The 16815-nt window shown below is 42.1% G+C and overlaps 1 long non-coding RNA gene across 2 annotated transcripts; it reads right to left on the bottom strand.

Moving 5' to 3' along the window:
- Positions 1-6938: 6938 nt before the first annotated feature.
- Positions 6939-11879, bottom strand: LOC102003990. 2 transcript variants are annotated; one of them, XR_001234443.1, is made up of 4 exons: positions 10725-11879; positions 10587-10636; positions 10217-10278; positions 6939-8716 (listed from the first exon to the last, which is right to left on the bottom strand). It is a non-coding gene; the product is annotated as an uncharacterized LOC102003990 (long non-coding RNA). The 2 variants fall into 2 exon arrangements; XR_261302.2 differs by having other exon boundaries at positions 10587-11879.
- Between the last annotated feature and the right edge of the window lie 4936 nt (positions 11880-16815).

Here is a 16815-nt window from a genome sequence, read left to right as displayed (position 1 = left end):
CCAAACACAGGTTCACCCAACCACATAAAACAAATATTAACAAACATGAAAAACCAAATAAGCACCAACACAATTGTAGTGTTAATACCACACTGTCACAAATAGGTAAATCAACTAGACAAAAAAAATTAACAAAGATATAGTAGAATTAAACCAAGACTGTGAGCAAATGTACTTAGTAGATGTTTACAGAGTGTTCCACCCTAGAACATCAGAATACACATTCTTTTCAGTTTCACATGGGACATTCTCCAAAATAGACCACATATTAGCTGACAAAACATGTTCAAGTAAATGTAGAGGAATTGACATCATCCCATGCATACTATCTGACCATAGTGCAATGAAACTGGAAATCAATGACAAAGGAAAATACAAAAATTACATTAACACATGAAAATTAAACAACAGCCTCTGAACAATCAATGGGTTACAGAGGAAATTAAAGACAAAGTTAAACAGTATATACAATTGAATAATAATGTTGATACAATATACCAAAACTTATGGGATGCAATAAAAGCAGTTCTACAAGGGAAATTTATAGCAAGCTCACACACCAGGAAAACAAAATGAGCTCAAATAAACAACCTAATGTTGAATCTCAAACTTCCAGAAAAAGAACAAATCAAGCCCAGAGCTCATATGAGGGAGGAAGTTATAAAGATAACAGCAGATATTAATGCATAAGAGATTAAGAAAACAATACAAAGAATCAATGAATCAAAAACTTTGTCCTTGAAAGCATAAATAAAATTGATAAACCATTAGGAAACCTCATCAAAAAGAGTAAAGAAAAAAAATTCACGCAATTGGGAATGAAAGGGAGGAAATCACAATGGGTCCCACAGACATCCAGGAGATCATCAGTACCTACTATGAGAACATATATTCTAATAAGATTGGAAAACACAGAATAAATGGACAGGTTCCTAGACACAACTGCAGTGCCAAAACTAAATCAAGAAGATATAAAAATTCTAAATAACCTGATATCAGCCATTGAAATTGAAAATATAATTAAAAATTTACTAACAAAGAAAAACCTAGACCATGACAGATTTACTATTGAATAATTCCACAAGAAACTTAGAGAACAACCAATGCTACCAATACTGAAACTCTTCAAAGAAATTGAAAGGGAAGCAGTACTTCCAAAATCATTCCTGCAAGCAAGTATTAGCCTAATTCCAAAACCAGAGAGGAATCCAACCAAGAAAGAAAACTACAGGTCAATCTCCCTATGAACATAGATGCAAATAACATACTGGCGAACAGGGCTGGGGTTATAGCTCAGTGGCACAAGTGCCTACCTGGCAAGAGCAAGGTCCTGAGTTTGATTCCCAGTACAAAAAAACAAAAACAAGAACAAAAAAACAAAACAAAATAAAACATAAAAGATACTGGCAAGCAGAATGCAGCTAATCATCAAGAAGATTATACACAATGTAACCAAGTAGGATTCATCCCAGGGATGTAAGGATGGTTCAACAGACACAAATCAATAAATGTAATACATCATATTAACAGAAACAAAGATAAAAATTACATGATCATCTCAATAGATGCAGAAAAAGCATTTGACAAAGTCTAACACCCACTCATGATAAAAAAAAAAACCTGCAGAAAATTGGAATAGATGGTCTTTACCTCAATCTTATAAAAGCCATCTATGACAAACCAACAGCTAACATCATAGTAAATGATCAAAAACTGAAAGCTTTCACTCTAAATATCAGGAACAAGACAAGGATGTCCATTATCACCACTCCTATTCAATACAGCTCTGGAAATATTAGCCAAAGCAATTAGACAAGAGAAAAAAAAATAAAAGGAATAGATAGGAAAGAAAGAAGTTAAATGATCATTATTTACAGAAGACATGGTACTCTACATAGAAGACTCCAAAAACTCCTCCAAAAGACGTCTTGATTTAATAAGCAAATTCAGTCGTGTAGCTGGATACAAAGTCAGCACTCAAAAATCAATAACATTCCTGTACACAAGCAACAAACTCATACAGAGAGAGAAATTAAGGAAAGCACACCCTTACAATAGCATCTAAAAAAATGAAATACTTAGGCATCAATCTAACAAAGGATGTAAAAGATCTTTACAGTGAAAATTACAGTACCCTAAAAGAGATCAAAGAGGATATCAGAAAATGGAAAGATACCCTTTGCTCTTGGATAGGAGGAACCAAGATAGTGAAAATGGCCCTACTCCAAAAACTTCTCTACATATTTAATGCAATCCCAATAAAAATACCATTAGTATACCTCACAGATCTACAGAAAGCATTCCTAAAATTCATTTGGAACTAGAAGAAACCTAGAATAGCAAAAGCAATTCTGAACAACAAAGGCAAGGCAGAAAGCATCACAATCCTAGACCTGAAATTATACTACAAAGCCACTGTGATAAAATCAGCATGGTACTGGCACACACACACACAAAAAACCAACAAAGACCTGAGGATCAGTGGAACAGAACAAAAGATGCAGATGCAACCTCAAACACACTTAGCCAACTTATCTTTGACAAAGGAGCCAAACATGTTCACTGGAAGAAAGATAGTCTCTTCAACAAATGATGCTGGAAAAACTGGCTTTTCATATGCCAAAGACTAAAAGTAGACTCATGTCTATCACCATGCATTAAACTAAAGTCAAAATGGATCAAAGATCTAAATATTAAAATAGAAAAACTAAATTTACTGGCAAAGAAAATAGGCAGAAATCTTCAAGACATGTGAGAAACTGAATGAGTAAATATGATCTAAACTGTACAATAGATATTGTGAATTGGGAAGAAACTGGTCAAAAAAAAAAAAGACAAACTGTGATGGAGAGAGGGGAAAGGAAGGAAGAGAAAAAGAAAAAAAATATACACAAGATAGTTGAGATAGTTGCACAGCTAGTTTCTCTTAGTTCATTGCAAAGAAAGGTTTGGGCTAATATTGTTTGGACAAGATATCATGCCTATATCTTGTACTCAGAATAACTGATACACAGACAACAATACTCAGTATATTAATTATTGTAGTTCTCCTACTAATATGTTTTGAAACTCTGTTTTACTGTTATTTTTATTTTTTCCTCTTTAAAATAAAAAAAATCCAGTAGCAATTCAATCTCACAAGAGAAAGAAAACACTTTATCATTTTTGTTTGTATGGATTTTCATGTGTGGGCAATTAAGTGAGGAGTGGGCATCTTTATCAGTCATCCTCAGCTGGGAACAGCACTGAATACCTGTAATCCCAGTTACTCAGGAGGCCGAGGCATAAGGGTCACAAGTTCAAGGCCAGCATGAACAATTTCGTGACATCTTGTCATAAAAACAAAACAAAACATAGCACAAAAGAAAATATCAGTAGTCCTCTATAAACACAATGATGTTGTCTATCAGAATTTTCTTCTACCATTTCTCCATGCAAAGGTACCGCACTATAATATAAATCAAAAGAATTATCTGAAAAAAGACAAAACAATAAATTTCATATATAACTCTGTGTAATCAGGGAATAAAAGCTATCTAAAGAACTAAGAGTAACCATATTTTCTTCAAGACCTATTCTTTTTCTGTTTTTTTTTTTTTTTTTTAGACAAACTCTTGATGTGTAGTGTAGGCTGGCCTTGAATTCACTATGTTGCTCATGCTGGCCTTGAACTTACAGCAATTCTCCTGCCTCAACCTCCTCAGTGCTTGGATTACAGGTGTGTGCCACCATGTCTGGCTCAAGATCTATTCTTGCATATTTCCTTCACCTGGACTTTTGAAAAAAGTTAAGCATAAAGAATCTCACACCTAGGCCTGACATTCAGATATTCTCTGCAGCTGAATGAGCTCTTGGGAAGATCCAGAGACTGTAAAATCAATTAAGAATGGGAGGAAAAGCAACACTTGTAAAAACTGAATGTTTAGAACTATAAGGATGCTATTGATTGCAACTTCCGGAAAGCCCAACTGAAAAGAATTTAAAGATCTGGATATTTTGTTGCCTAAAATTTTATTTAAAGCTATGTAAGACCTTAGGTAAATTTCATAGATGTTGACATGCAGTATTTCCATGATCACTCAAAAACTTTCTGTTTAATATAATTTTTCAGTTTCCAAGTATAAGAGATTTTTAAAAAGGTATCTTTGATGTTAACTTCTAATTTTATTGCACATTGGCAAGATAATGTGGTCTCCATAGCAATCCTTCAAAATTACTTTGACTTCCTTTTTGACCTAATCCATTAAACTATTTTTGTAAATTTTTCATGTGCTATTGAAAGTATATTCTCTGTTGTAAGTAAAGGTTTACATAGTAGGTAGCTTATTTGTTTGCACTGTTCAAGTCTTTGATATCTTTCCTTCTTTTTTGTTTTTCATTTTCTAAGAAGCTTATTAAAATCTCTAGTTCTAACTATTCATTTATCTATTTATAAATTTATATAATTCAATAGCAATAAAAGCTGTGTTTTCTAGGAGTGAATTAAGACAAAATAAACTATTTCTGTGAAGTAAATTTCTGCGAACTGGTAGGTTATTATCAATGGTTGTTGTACTATACTTTGGTATCTTCAAAGTGGTTTCTCAAGAAAATAAATCAAGCTATACATGAGTGACCAATTGAATATTCATTGACTATTCTCAATGGTTGTTGTAGGAAACACATAATAATAAACATATACCCATTAATGAAATAGCATAGGAACAATACAAACATTACAGAGTTATGGATAGATTAGTAGGAAAATATCAGTGGCTGCTGTAATACATGGTGGTATGTTCAAAGTGGTTTCTCGGGAAGACAGAGATACGCGAGAAAGATCTAACAAGTAGTTACAGCCTAAGGGTTGTGAAAAATAGCGTACTACCTCTTCACCAGTGACTTCTTTCAGTGAGGTGTGACGGCTGGAAGGAAGGCCAGGGTTGAAAAGAAGGACCGAGAGACTTGCACCTGTGTCTAGCAACAGGCTGGTTTCTTTTTCCTCTATAGTCATGATTACCTGGGGCTCCTCCATGGAGATGACAGTCTGGCCAGAGGGAGAAGGCAGAGTATGCCCCAGGCCCCCTCATTCCTGTTAGACTAACTGGTAGGATGGGTCTGAGCTCTGGGGCCTCTGCTTTAGAGGGCAGACTGATCTCCAGTGGTTACCTTTGCATTCAGGGCATGGCCCAGGGGGCTTCTTAGGGCAGTTCCTCTTGAGGTGGCCTGGCTTTTAACAGTGATAGCAGATGAATGCAGTCATTGAGTTCTTCTTGGGGCCCCGAGAATCAGACTTAGGGTCTGTTTCTCTTAGTGCTGCAGCAAAAGCAGTTGCTTTTTCTCAGTCTCTTTGTTTTCTCTCCTTGGCCTCCTCCTCATCACAGCTATAGAATACCAAGGAGGCAATTCTTACTAACCTCTCAAGTGAGCCATCTGGGGCAAAAGTCATTTTTTGTAGCTTTTTCTCTCCAGCCTCCCAGTGCACCTTATTTATTTATTTACTTGGTTTTTTTTGAGACAGGATGTCATTTTGTAGTGCAGGCTGGCTTCAAACTTGTGGCTATCTTCCTGCCTCAGCCTCCAGAGGGCTGGGATGGCACATGTGCACCACCATACCCAATGTACACATTTTCTCTTAAATTAATATGGAGGACTAAAAGTCCAAGAATAGGACATGAGATGATCTGGCTGCAACAACTGTTACCCCACCGATCGCCAGGGTTGATGGTTGATCTGACTGGGTGGGCGGGTTTTCCCTTTCCTACCTCAAAGCTCCATGTGCATTCAGGCCGAAGCTGTGTGGTCAGTCGAAGAGGACGACCACCCCCAGTAGAGGAGGACCATTCCTGGGTCAGGGGTATAGGAGTAGCTGCACTCCACTGTTAGAACTTCCAAACAAGCTCTCAAGAATAGCTGTTGACCCTTATAAAGAACAAAGGGCTGTCAGATAGTAAGATATGTTGCTGGGCTGTAGGAACAAAACCAGTGATTTTTGCAACAATAGACAAACAGTGAGCAAAGTGAAGTACTCAGAGACAGCTTCAGATCTGGGAAAATACCATAAAGCAAAGGTAGGCAAAGAAGGAAAGGATATACTTTTTACTTCATGTTGTTGAAAAAAATGTACTCATTTTATGCAGAAAAATACACCTGCTGTCTTCATAGAGTGACATATAAGGTGAAATCTAAGTGGTTCAAAGATCTAAATGAAAAAGATAAAATTATGAAATTAGTAGGAGAAAATATAGGGGAATTTATTTTTGAGGTGAAAGTATGGATGCACTTCTTGAGTGAAACATAAAAAACAGCTGGATGTGGTGCTGCATGCCTGTAATCTCAGCACGTGGGAGGCTGAGGCAGGAGGATAGTTGCAAGCCCAGACTACATAGTGAGCTCAAGGTCAGCCTGAACTGCATAGTGAGATTCTGTCTCAAAAAAACCCCCCAAAACAAAAAACAACAACAACAAAAAACAAAAAGAAAATCCATAATCATAATGAATATAATCATCATGTGATACAAACATATACTAATAAAAAATAAAAACTGGAAAAATAACAAACCCATAAAGCACAAAAGATATTGATTAATGAAAATTAAAGATTTCTGTTAAATGAAGGACATAATGGGCCGAAGTTATGATGTGATGTCAGATTGGAAAAGGTGATTGCCATGATTAAAAGTGCTCAGAGACAGTTCTCTAGAATTCCAGGAGCCCGTTATGAACAGGAAAAGGACAGGAACCTCCAAAGACTGTACAAGCCAGGTGTGGTGGTGCATGCCTGTAATCTCAGCACTCGGGAGGCTGAGGCAGAAAGATTGCCACAGTTTGAGACCAGCCTGGGCTACATAGTGAGTTCAAGGGCAGACTAAACTACATAGTGAGACCCTGCCTCAAAAATCCAAAACCCAATCACTCACTCAAAAAAAGACAGTACAGTAAGCAAAGGATACGAACAGGCAGTTCACTAAAAGCAAAGGGTCCTCTCAAACTAGCAGACAGTTAAGAAACGTGCAAAGTCATTATTAAATAAGACAATTACAAGATATCACTTTACACTTACTAGCTAGGTACAAAATTAGAACACCGGGCATTACCAGTGGCTGGCAGTATAAGGATATGAATTGCTGGTGAGAAAGGATGTAGGGTTAGGTTTAAGGTTGGGGTTAGGGTTAAGGTTAGGGCTGGGGTTAAGATTTCAGAGCTAGTGTAATGTTTGTGCAGCTGGTCTGAACAATCTGGCAGTGCAAATTCAAACCAAACGTGCATACCTTGTAGCTGGGAATCTCACTTCTTGTACTTGAAATCTTGTACATAAAATTTTTAGACAGTTTTTCAAGGGAAGGTGGATGAAGATATTTATTGCAATATAACCTTATAGAACAGCATGAACTTTAAATGTGAAGGTCCATCATTTGTGAGGAGGTAAAAGAAAATGTGAATATCTAGGGTGTAACGTGCAGCAATTAGAAGCTGCATATTAGGTTTGTACATAGGAACAGGAAAAGACAAAGCTTAGCAGAAGCAAAACAGCACAAAACAAAACACCAGTAATGAGCAGAGTGTGACCATACCTTTTATATAATGATTTATGCACAGGAAACAATAATCTACATTTTTAAATGTATATAATGCACAGAATGCCATACTGAAATCTGAAGCTGATAACAGAGGTAGAGTACTTGAAAGAAAAAGAATTTTTAGTTATAAGAGCATGATCTTTTTGGCACTGAGCAGAAGTTGCAGTCTAGGCATAGAACAGTAGGTGAAGTGAAAAGGGGTGCTTTTTTTACCTTCAGGTACCAAACTTTACCGCACAACTGGCTGGGCTGGGAAATGCAGAAAGAGGTAGGTAGGAGGGAAAACACTGAGCTATTAGTTGGACTCCCCAGACGAGTGTGGGTCCTCTACCACCCTCGGTGCCCCTTCACCGGTCAAGTCAGATGAGCGTACAGACAACAGGGATCCAGCGGCCTAGGATCAGCCAGCCCCGGGAGCGTTCCTGATGCCACTGTGGGGGGAAGAGCAGATGGGACTCTGGCAACAGGGGTGGCTGGGGTCCTGTATGCCCGGCATGTTGAGGAGCAACCAAAACTGATCAACTGTGGCTTGGCAGGCCCTAAGGAACGGAAGACCTGGAGTGGCCTCATAGCTAGGATGAGGGAATGCTGTCAGCGGTTGCAATAAACACGCCTTGTTTAATGACTAAGTCACATACCTGTGACTAGCTGTTAAACAAATGGGTCACTAAATCACAAATTGCATATCCTATGTACATTACAATATTCAACACAAGGAAATGGTCAAGGGAAAGTCCACCTTGATGACTTTGCTTTTGTTTGTGTAACTGCCACATGCAGTCCTGTAATATATAATATATAACAGAACATGAAGCTACTGTGTTGTACAGTACAATTGGCGGAAATTACAGCACTATACACACAAAATGGATCGTACAAGAATAAAACACTGAAACTCTATAAACAACAGAACTGCGTAAAAAAAAGACGGGTCATGCGTCCAAGTGGCACACTACAAGTCCAAACGGTTTTCAAACAGGTCGGTTGTTCAACAAGGGATGTCTGTATAGACTGTAGGACTCGGGATAGCGCTGCGGAGAGACCAACTGGGAATTCATGGTGCCAGGTGCAAAGAGGCAGGCGGTGCCATCGGAGCACCTGTGTGCCACGAGCTGACAGAAGCCTTGCGGACCTCACCGGCCACTTCAGGGGGAAAGCTGTGGATGAGAAAATTTTCAATTGATTGAATTTAAACCAAACTCATTTCCCACCAAGAGTGTACCAGTTCCCTATTATTTTATTAAGAATCACACCAAAACTTGGTGCGCTCCCCCCAAATCACTGTTTCTGTGCTCATACTTCCTGTGGGTCAGCTCGGCAGAGTTTAGCTATTCTGCTGGTCTTGCCTGGGCCCCTCATGCAGTCATCACGATTGCCTGGGGTGGAGTAGTTCAGGCTGACCTTGAACTCACAATGTAACCCAGGCTGTGAACTCGCTGTCCACAAATCTTTCATCCCAGACTCCTTCACGCTATGGTGAACACTTTCCAAGAGAGTAAGAGCAGAAACTGTGTGGCCTCATTCGGTAGCTCAGAAGACATATGGCATCTCTACTACATTCTGTTGTCAAAGCAAGTTGCATGGCCAGTCCAGACTCAAAGGGCGGGGAAACAGATTTCCCTACTTGATATGAGGAGCTTCACGGGGTCTGGAACCACCTTAATCCTTCACAAAGGAAAATGAGAATTCAAAACAAAAACTGAGTTGAGTTGTAGATAAGAGAGGAGGGTTCTGTATATTGTATTCCATAGTTTGAATATGTAACTGGTTGCTGTGCAATGGAGCTGTGTTGAACCAAGTTTTCAATACCTTTGTTAAGCTTGGTTGTAGGAGGACCCAGAGCTTCCAAAGAGAATGTCTGTCTGACTCTCCAGAATTATTCTCTGCCACTTCAGCATGCTGCTGGCTGCTCAGCTAGAAACCCATTTTAGAGCCAGTATACTCTTAGGTCCTGCTTTGTGTGAGGAGAGAGTGTGACTTTTGAGTACCCTAGGGCCATAATTTACCTAAGGCCTCAATGAATAGACTTTCATGAAAATATCCTTTCTTCATGGGAAGTTCAGGATATATTTGTTTCAAAGAATTTAACTGCAAAAGAAATGCTGATGACTGAGGCATTGATGGTCATAAATGAAGCCCGTTTCGAGGAAAACTTTGACTGCCCCTGTCTACCACGTGCAAGATAAAATGGGGGCAGTGTACCTGTTAATCCTGATGGTTAATTTGACTGGATTGAGAGATACCTGGAGAAATGATAGGATTGTGAGAGCACTAACTTTATCAGTGGGTTAACCCCCTGATGAATTCATGGCTGAAAGGACTGTTAGGATGTGGGACCTACGAGAAATTGGATCATGGGGACATGACCTTGGGGACTCTATCTGGTCCCCAGACCCTTCCTCTCTGCTCTTTCTCTGCTCTCCACTTCTCATCTGCCATATGCTGAGTGGTCTTTCTCTCACATGTTCTCTGCAGTGATGCTTCTGCCTTAGAAACAATGTACCATGGACTGAACCCTCTGAAGTTACAAGCCAAAATAAACCTCTTCTCCTTTAAATCATAGGTGTCAGGTATTTGGTCCTCATGACAGGCAAGGAGACAAATATAGGCCAGTTAGAGTTGGAGTTTGTACCTTCTTCTAAAGATTCAATACTTACAAGTGTGGAATTTACACGCTTGATCTTTGTGATCTTAACCAGGGCAATAAAAATGTATACTCCTGTGAATGGAGATAGGGAAGGAATTCTCATTTGAAAAACACTCTTTTAATCTCTTCCTGCTCTGCTGACTAATCAGATAAGCCCCGCCCCCTCCCCCTCCCCCTGCCCCTCCCCCAGCATTCTCCAGCACTCTGAGATCTGGTGTAGGCTGTGGATTTGGGCCCCTAATCTGCTGACCTCCTCCTCTCTGCCAGCTGAGTTCAACAAATGCAAACAAGCGAGGGACACAATCATTTGCTAGTAAACCACCTGAACTTCATCTGGACTGACACATTTATGGCATCATTTGTAACAGTGAAAAGCTTACATATCCTTGCTGGGCCCAGTGGAATGTTCCATCGTGTTCCTTTGCCCTCTCTGTTTGAATGAAGAGACAGCACTCATTTAGCCGTGGGACCCACTTGAAAACTCTTACTAGGACTCAACTTCTGTTCTTATTTCTTACAGGGCATGACGTATGTTTGCCGTCTCTGAGCTCCCCGGTGAGAGTACTGACTAGGCTGTTGCTCCTTCAGAGCTCGGTGTTTTCCACTCAGCCACAGCTCCAGCCTTGGCTCCCGCTGTGGCCTGGGCAGGCAAGCTGTGTGTGTGTACACTTCTCAAGGAGGCTGTTGTTGAGAAAACCTTTGCCACAGAAACAGAAACAAGGCACTGGCTCCGTCAGACGTGAATGTCAGCAACTTTTCTCTTATAACCTCTGGGACGCGATTGCGTCAGCTCGGACATGTGACTAGGAAGAAATAACAGCTCCAAGACCATCTGGTGAAGAATGACCATTTGGCTTGGTGGATGGCAAATTGCCCCAGGCAGATCTGCCTGCTCCTAATTCCCAAAAGATTCACAAAGGCTGGTTCTGACCCTGCAATGGAGAGGTGGGTTTGCCCTGGTGAAAACTAGCATGCTCCTCACCTCAGGTTTTGTGCTTGTGGAGCAATTTCCAGGGCTGTGTTTCTGGGGCTAATCTAAGCAATAAATTCTGCTTCAGGACTCACCCAATACAGCTAAATCCATTTATTTATTCCTTAGCGTTTGTTAGCAGATACTGTCGTAGGGGCTAGAGATACTGTCTTAGTCTGTTTATGTTGCAAAATAACAAGGAATTGGCAGTTTATACAGAACAGAAATCTACGTTCTCACAGCTGGGGCGGCTGCAAGTTCAAGGCCAAGGTGCTGGCAGGCTCAGTGTCTCCTGAGCGTGTTGCTGCGAGGTGCCGCCTGGATGTCCTTGCACGGCAGAGGAGATGTGAGGGCAGAAAGGAGACGAAAGCTGTGTGCTCACACGGAAGAGCGGAGGCGTCAACTTGCTGCCTGGAGCTCCTTTCTAGGGCGTTAATCCCTTCAGGAGGATTGGGCCTGCTGCCACTATTGCCTCAGGGGTTGGGGATCAAGGCGAATTTTGGAGGGGCCGCAAACATTTGGACCACAGCAGACACAAAGATAGGCTCATGCAGGGGTGTCTGATCAAGGGGTGTCTGATCAATCGAGGGAAGGGTACAGGTGCTGCGTCACAGCGCATGCACCGAGGGAGGCGCTCAAGGCTGGGGGTGGGTGCTGGTAGGAAGGGGTCTTTGCAGTCCGTATTTTTTTTTTTTTTTTTTTTTTTTTTTTTTTTTTTTTTTTTTTTTTTTTGTCTTTTTGAGACAGGGTCTCTCTATGCAGTTCAGCCTGACCTTGAGCTCACTTTGCAGCCCAGGCTGGTCTCGAACTCGCAAGGATCCTCCTGCCTCAGCCTCCCGAGTGCTGGGATTACAGGCGTGCGCCACCACGCCCGGCTGCATTCTGTCTTGAAGAGGGAAACAGGAATTAGCTAGCCAAAAAGGGTTTCAGGAAGATGGAATGGGCTGTCCAGACAGGCAAGAGGGCGCTGCCTGCAGAGTGCGGGAGACATCAGATCGAAGGTGGCTGCTGACAGCTTGCAGTTTGTCCTAAAGGGAGTCACCCGCGGAAGGACCTCTCAGGGCGGAGACCACCTGGCGTGCGCTTTCGGAAGCTGCAGAGGCGGGGGTGCGGGGAGAGGCCGGGCCTCCGCGGAGGAGCTGCGGGCAGGCTGGGTGGGTGGCGGGTGCAGGAGCAGGCCGGCCGGGAAGGCCCGGGTCCCGCTGCGGCCGAGGCTGGAGCCGGTGGCGAGCGGAGAGGCGGGAGAGGAGCCGGGGCGCAGGGGGGCCCTGCGGCTCTGCAGATCTGCCCCCAGGAGATGTCACGGGCCCCGCGCCAGCAGTGACGGCGAGTCGGAAGGAGGAGGGTCCCGCGGCCGCTCTGAGAACGCAGCGCGGCGCAGGCTCCCGGGCGGCGTCTCCGAGGCTGACCCAGGAGCGGGGAGGGCGGCCCGGCGTGCCCTGCAGGGCGCCGGGGCAGGAGTCCTGCTGGTCCGGGCGGGCCTTGCTTCGGCAGCGCCTGCGCTCTCCCTTCCGAGCCCCTCCGGGGAGAGCGCCCTCACCCCTCCGGTGACAGCGACAGACCCGGGCAGGTAAGGCTCCACCGGCCGCCGGGGCGCTGTCAGAAGCCACAGCAGCACTTGCTGGGAGCCCGTCATCTTCTCAGGTCCTTGTAGTGCCCGCCAGAGAATCCAGGTTACTTTTTCCTTCCCAGCGCCTCCTTCTCACGATGCATCTACAAAGAACAGAATCTCTTTCCCCACGCAGTTCTCGACTCAGTCTTTCCTGCTTTTAAACAATGTGTTGCTAGTGGAATCCCTCCTCTACTTTAAAAAATGTGAAATACGCTTTGTCCTGCTAGGGCAAGCAAAGGTTCAGTTGATTTGTTTATTTCACCAGCAGTCATATGCTGAACACCTGCTCTGTGTCAGGCTGGACCGGATGCGGCGTTTACGACAGAGAACGCTCAGGGACCGGCTCAGGCAGTGTTGGGAAGCCCAGAGGAGCGCCTCCTCCCCCTCCTCTCCAGCGCCCTTTCCCCAGTCCTCTGGTTTTCCAGGTGTGGGGGACCCGGGAAGCCCAGCTGCTCCCCACCCACGTCCAGCCCAGCTGGGATGGATGCCAACAGTCAGAGACAAGCGGCAGCGACTCCTGACCCTTCTTGGGCCCAAGGACAGACATGCTTCTGTCTGAGTTACTTTTTTTCTCTTCGCTGAGACAAAGTACCCGACACCCACATTTAAAGGAGGAAAGGTATATTTAGCTCGCAGTTTGTAGCAGTTTCAGTCCCTAGTTGACAGCTCCAAGGCAGGGTGGCACATGGCAGAGGGTATTGCAGAGGAGAAATAGTTCATGCAGGCAGAAAACAGCAAACACAAGCAAGCAACGACAAGGGACAATCTACAAGCCTCTTTCTGTCCCTTGTATCTTATCCAGGCTACCTACCCTTAGGGCAGGTAGCACTCACTCATACCCTTATCCTAGTGCCCTTGATCCTAGGGCTGCACCATGAATCGATCCCAGCATCACACACTGTAGATTCAGCCACCTCTGAAAAAGCCCCGCCTATGACTGCATGAGGCTTTGGGGGAGGCATCTAGACACAAGCCCTAACAGCCTCCCACGGGGAACTGCAAAAGGAAAGGGATCCACAGTGCAGGCCTCACCTTTAACCACACCAGTCATTCTTCTCCAGCCTCCTTTGAAACACAGCTTTGGCCTCACTCAAGGCAGCGAGGCGGCAAGTTGCTGGAAGAAGAAACAAGACAGAGAGCACGGTCACTTTGCCTCTCTGGGGAGTCACCACCTTCAGTAAGTGAAACCACACCTCGAGGACGAAGCGTCTGTCCCAGGTTATTGCGAGGTCTTCCCATGCCATCCCCCGTGGTGACATCGGCACAGAAAACATTCTCATAATGCTTTCTGTCTCCCAAGCACCCATGATACTTTACTCCACCAAATCATGTAGAAAAAAACATACACGACTTGGGTAGATACAGATAGTTTTCTAGGAACTGTTTTAAATCATTACGTGGAAGGTGATAACTGAAGTTGTTGGGAAGAAGGGGTTTTATCTGTAATACTATGGAAACATTTCCAAAGTACATTGATGAATTAAATAAGTTAGGAAAAAGTATCCCCTAGTGTCATTTATGTTAGAAAAAAGAATGATAACTAATCCTTTCTAATGCTTGTTATGTGTCAGTCACTGTTCCAAATGCTTTACATGGTGGACTCAAAACAACCCTACGAATTGGGTACTATTATTTGCTGTATTTTACAGAATTGAGCACCAGGGCAAGGAGAGGTTCAGTGTCTAGCTCCAAGTCACACACACTGTGAGTGACAGAGCCAGAGTTTAAGCCAAGCGGTTTGTTTACAGTTTCCACAGGTACAGCTGTATGAATATAAATGCTTATGAAAAGATCAGAAATATGAACACTGCACTGAAAGATAGGGTCATCTTTGGAGAGAATTAGGAATGTGAGTTGGGGCAAAGTTAATTCAAACATTTCCATTAGGTGCAATGTTTATTTATTTATTTTTTCGCAATGTTCATTTTTTTCTACCCAAAGAGAATGGTTTCATGTTCCTTCCATAATTAAGTGTGTTTATAAATAATTTTATTTTTGGGGGGCATGGTACAGGGAATGAAACCCACAGTCTGAGTTATATTCGCAACTCTTTTAAAATTTAAAAAAATGTTTTAAAAAATTTGGGGGACAGGGTCTTACAAAGTCACTAGTTGCCCAAGCTGGGCTCAAATTATAGGTGTGAGACACCACGCCCAACCTTTAAAAATATTTTAAAAAGTGATTCCGAACAAAATGACCAGATCAGGCTCTTTAACTTCCCTGGTACACTGACTTTGAAAGGGGATTATCTTATCTTTCCTCTTGGTCAGTTTCATGACATCTGATAAAATCTTATTTCAGAGATTAGACAAAAAGTTATTTCAGTTTTATCTGGAACAATGGAGAGTGCATTGGTAAATGTATTATTTCGGGTTGAAAAGTTATTGGGTCACATATTAAGTACTGAACTAAGTCAAGAAGGGATCTGTTTAAAGTCAAAATTCATCAAAGACTTAAATATTCAAACAGAAACAATCTGCTGGAAGACAAGTAGATAAACTTTTGAAGACATAGGCATGGGTAAGGGCTTTCTGAACAGAACCCAACTGCATAAGAAATAAAACCAAGAGTCAATGAATGGGGCCATATCAAATCAAAAATCTCACAACAAAGGAAACCACCAACAGAATAAAGAGACAACCTACAGGATAGCGAAAGTTTGCCAGCTATACCTTGGACAGAGGAATACTGTCTAGAATAGATAAAGAAGTTGAAAAAATCAGACCCAGTCGAAAAATGGATAACTGAAATGAATGGATACTTCTCAGAAGGTTAAAGAAAAGAAGAAATGACTTAGCCAGGCGTGGTGGCACATGCCTGTAATCCCAGTACTCGGGAGGCTGAGGCAGGAGGATCTGTGTGAGTTTGAGACCAGCCTGGGCTACAAAGTGAGTTCAAGGCCAGCCCGAACTGCATAGCAAGACCCTGTCTCAAAAAGACAAAAGAAAAAAGAAAAAAAAAGAAGTTTAAAGGCCAGTAAGTACATGAAAAAAAAAATGGTCAACATCTCTAACCATTAGAAAAATGCAAAGTAAAATAACACTGAGATTCTATCTTACTTCAGAAAGAATGGCTATCATCAAAAAAAAAAAAAAAAAAAAAATCAAACGATTAACAAAGACTGGTGAAGCTATAAGGGAAAAGGAAACTTTCTATGTTGGTGTGAATTTAAACTAGTACAACTATTATGTATGGCTGATTTCTCAAAAAGCTAAAAATTGAAATTTCATTCTACCCAGCTGTTTGCCTGCTAGCCATCTTCCTGAAAGAGTTAGAAGATGTCACATTACAGTGACACACGTGTTTATAGTTGCACAACTCATAACAGCTAAACCTTGCACAACTCATAACAGCCCATAGGTCCATCAACAGATGAATGCAGAAAGAGAATGTAGTGTTTGTATACAACGGAGTACTACTGAATTATAAAGAGGGATGATTTTGAATCACTGGGAGGAAAACGAATGCACCTTGAGACCATATATTTGGCGAAATAAACCAGACACACAAGCTTAAATGTCACATGGTTTTTCTTATATGAGAAACCCAGAGTATAAATTTAAAAAACAAACTAAAAGATACTAGTAAACAGGGAAATAGATCTTTTGCAACTGGGAAGGGGATCTAGAGACAGGGGAAGAAGGGCAAGAGACTGGGAAGGAAAAGAATGAAGATGTGCTATGTACATGCGGGAAGTCTTCCCATTGATTAGGGTCGTTGCAAATATGTACTAATAAAAATAAAAAATTAAAAATTGAGTTCTTCATTATAACAATGAAGTAAAACTTGTTAAATCGCATAATAACTAGGAAACACTGCTGGTTGTGGTGCCATACACCTGTAATCCCAGCACTTGGGAGGCTGAGGCAGGAGGATCATTGCAAGTTCAAGGCCAGCCTGGGCTACTGGTGAGTTCAAGGTCAGCCTCAACTGCATAGCAAGACCCTGTCTCAAAAAAAAAAAAAACAAAACAAAACCTAAAAAGAAACAAATAAACAAAAGAAATACCTGTACCAGTTTGTTAGGT

The sequence above is a fragment of the Chinchilla lanigera genome, unplaced genomic scaffold (genome assembly GCF_000276665.1).
Source record: "Chinchilla lanigera isolate Chin_1 unplaced genomic scaffold, ChiLan1.0 scaffold00027, whole genome shotgun sequence".
NCBI classification, from domain to species: domain Eukaryota; kingdom Metazoa; phylum Chordata; class Mammalia; order Rodentia; family Chinchillidae; genus Chinchilla; species Chinchilla lanigera.
The sequence above is the reverse complement of the archived record's forward strand: the minus strand, read 5'-3'. Positions and strand labels throughout refer to the sequence as shown.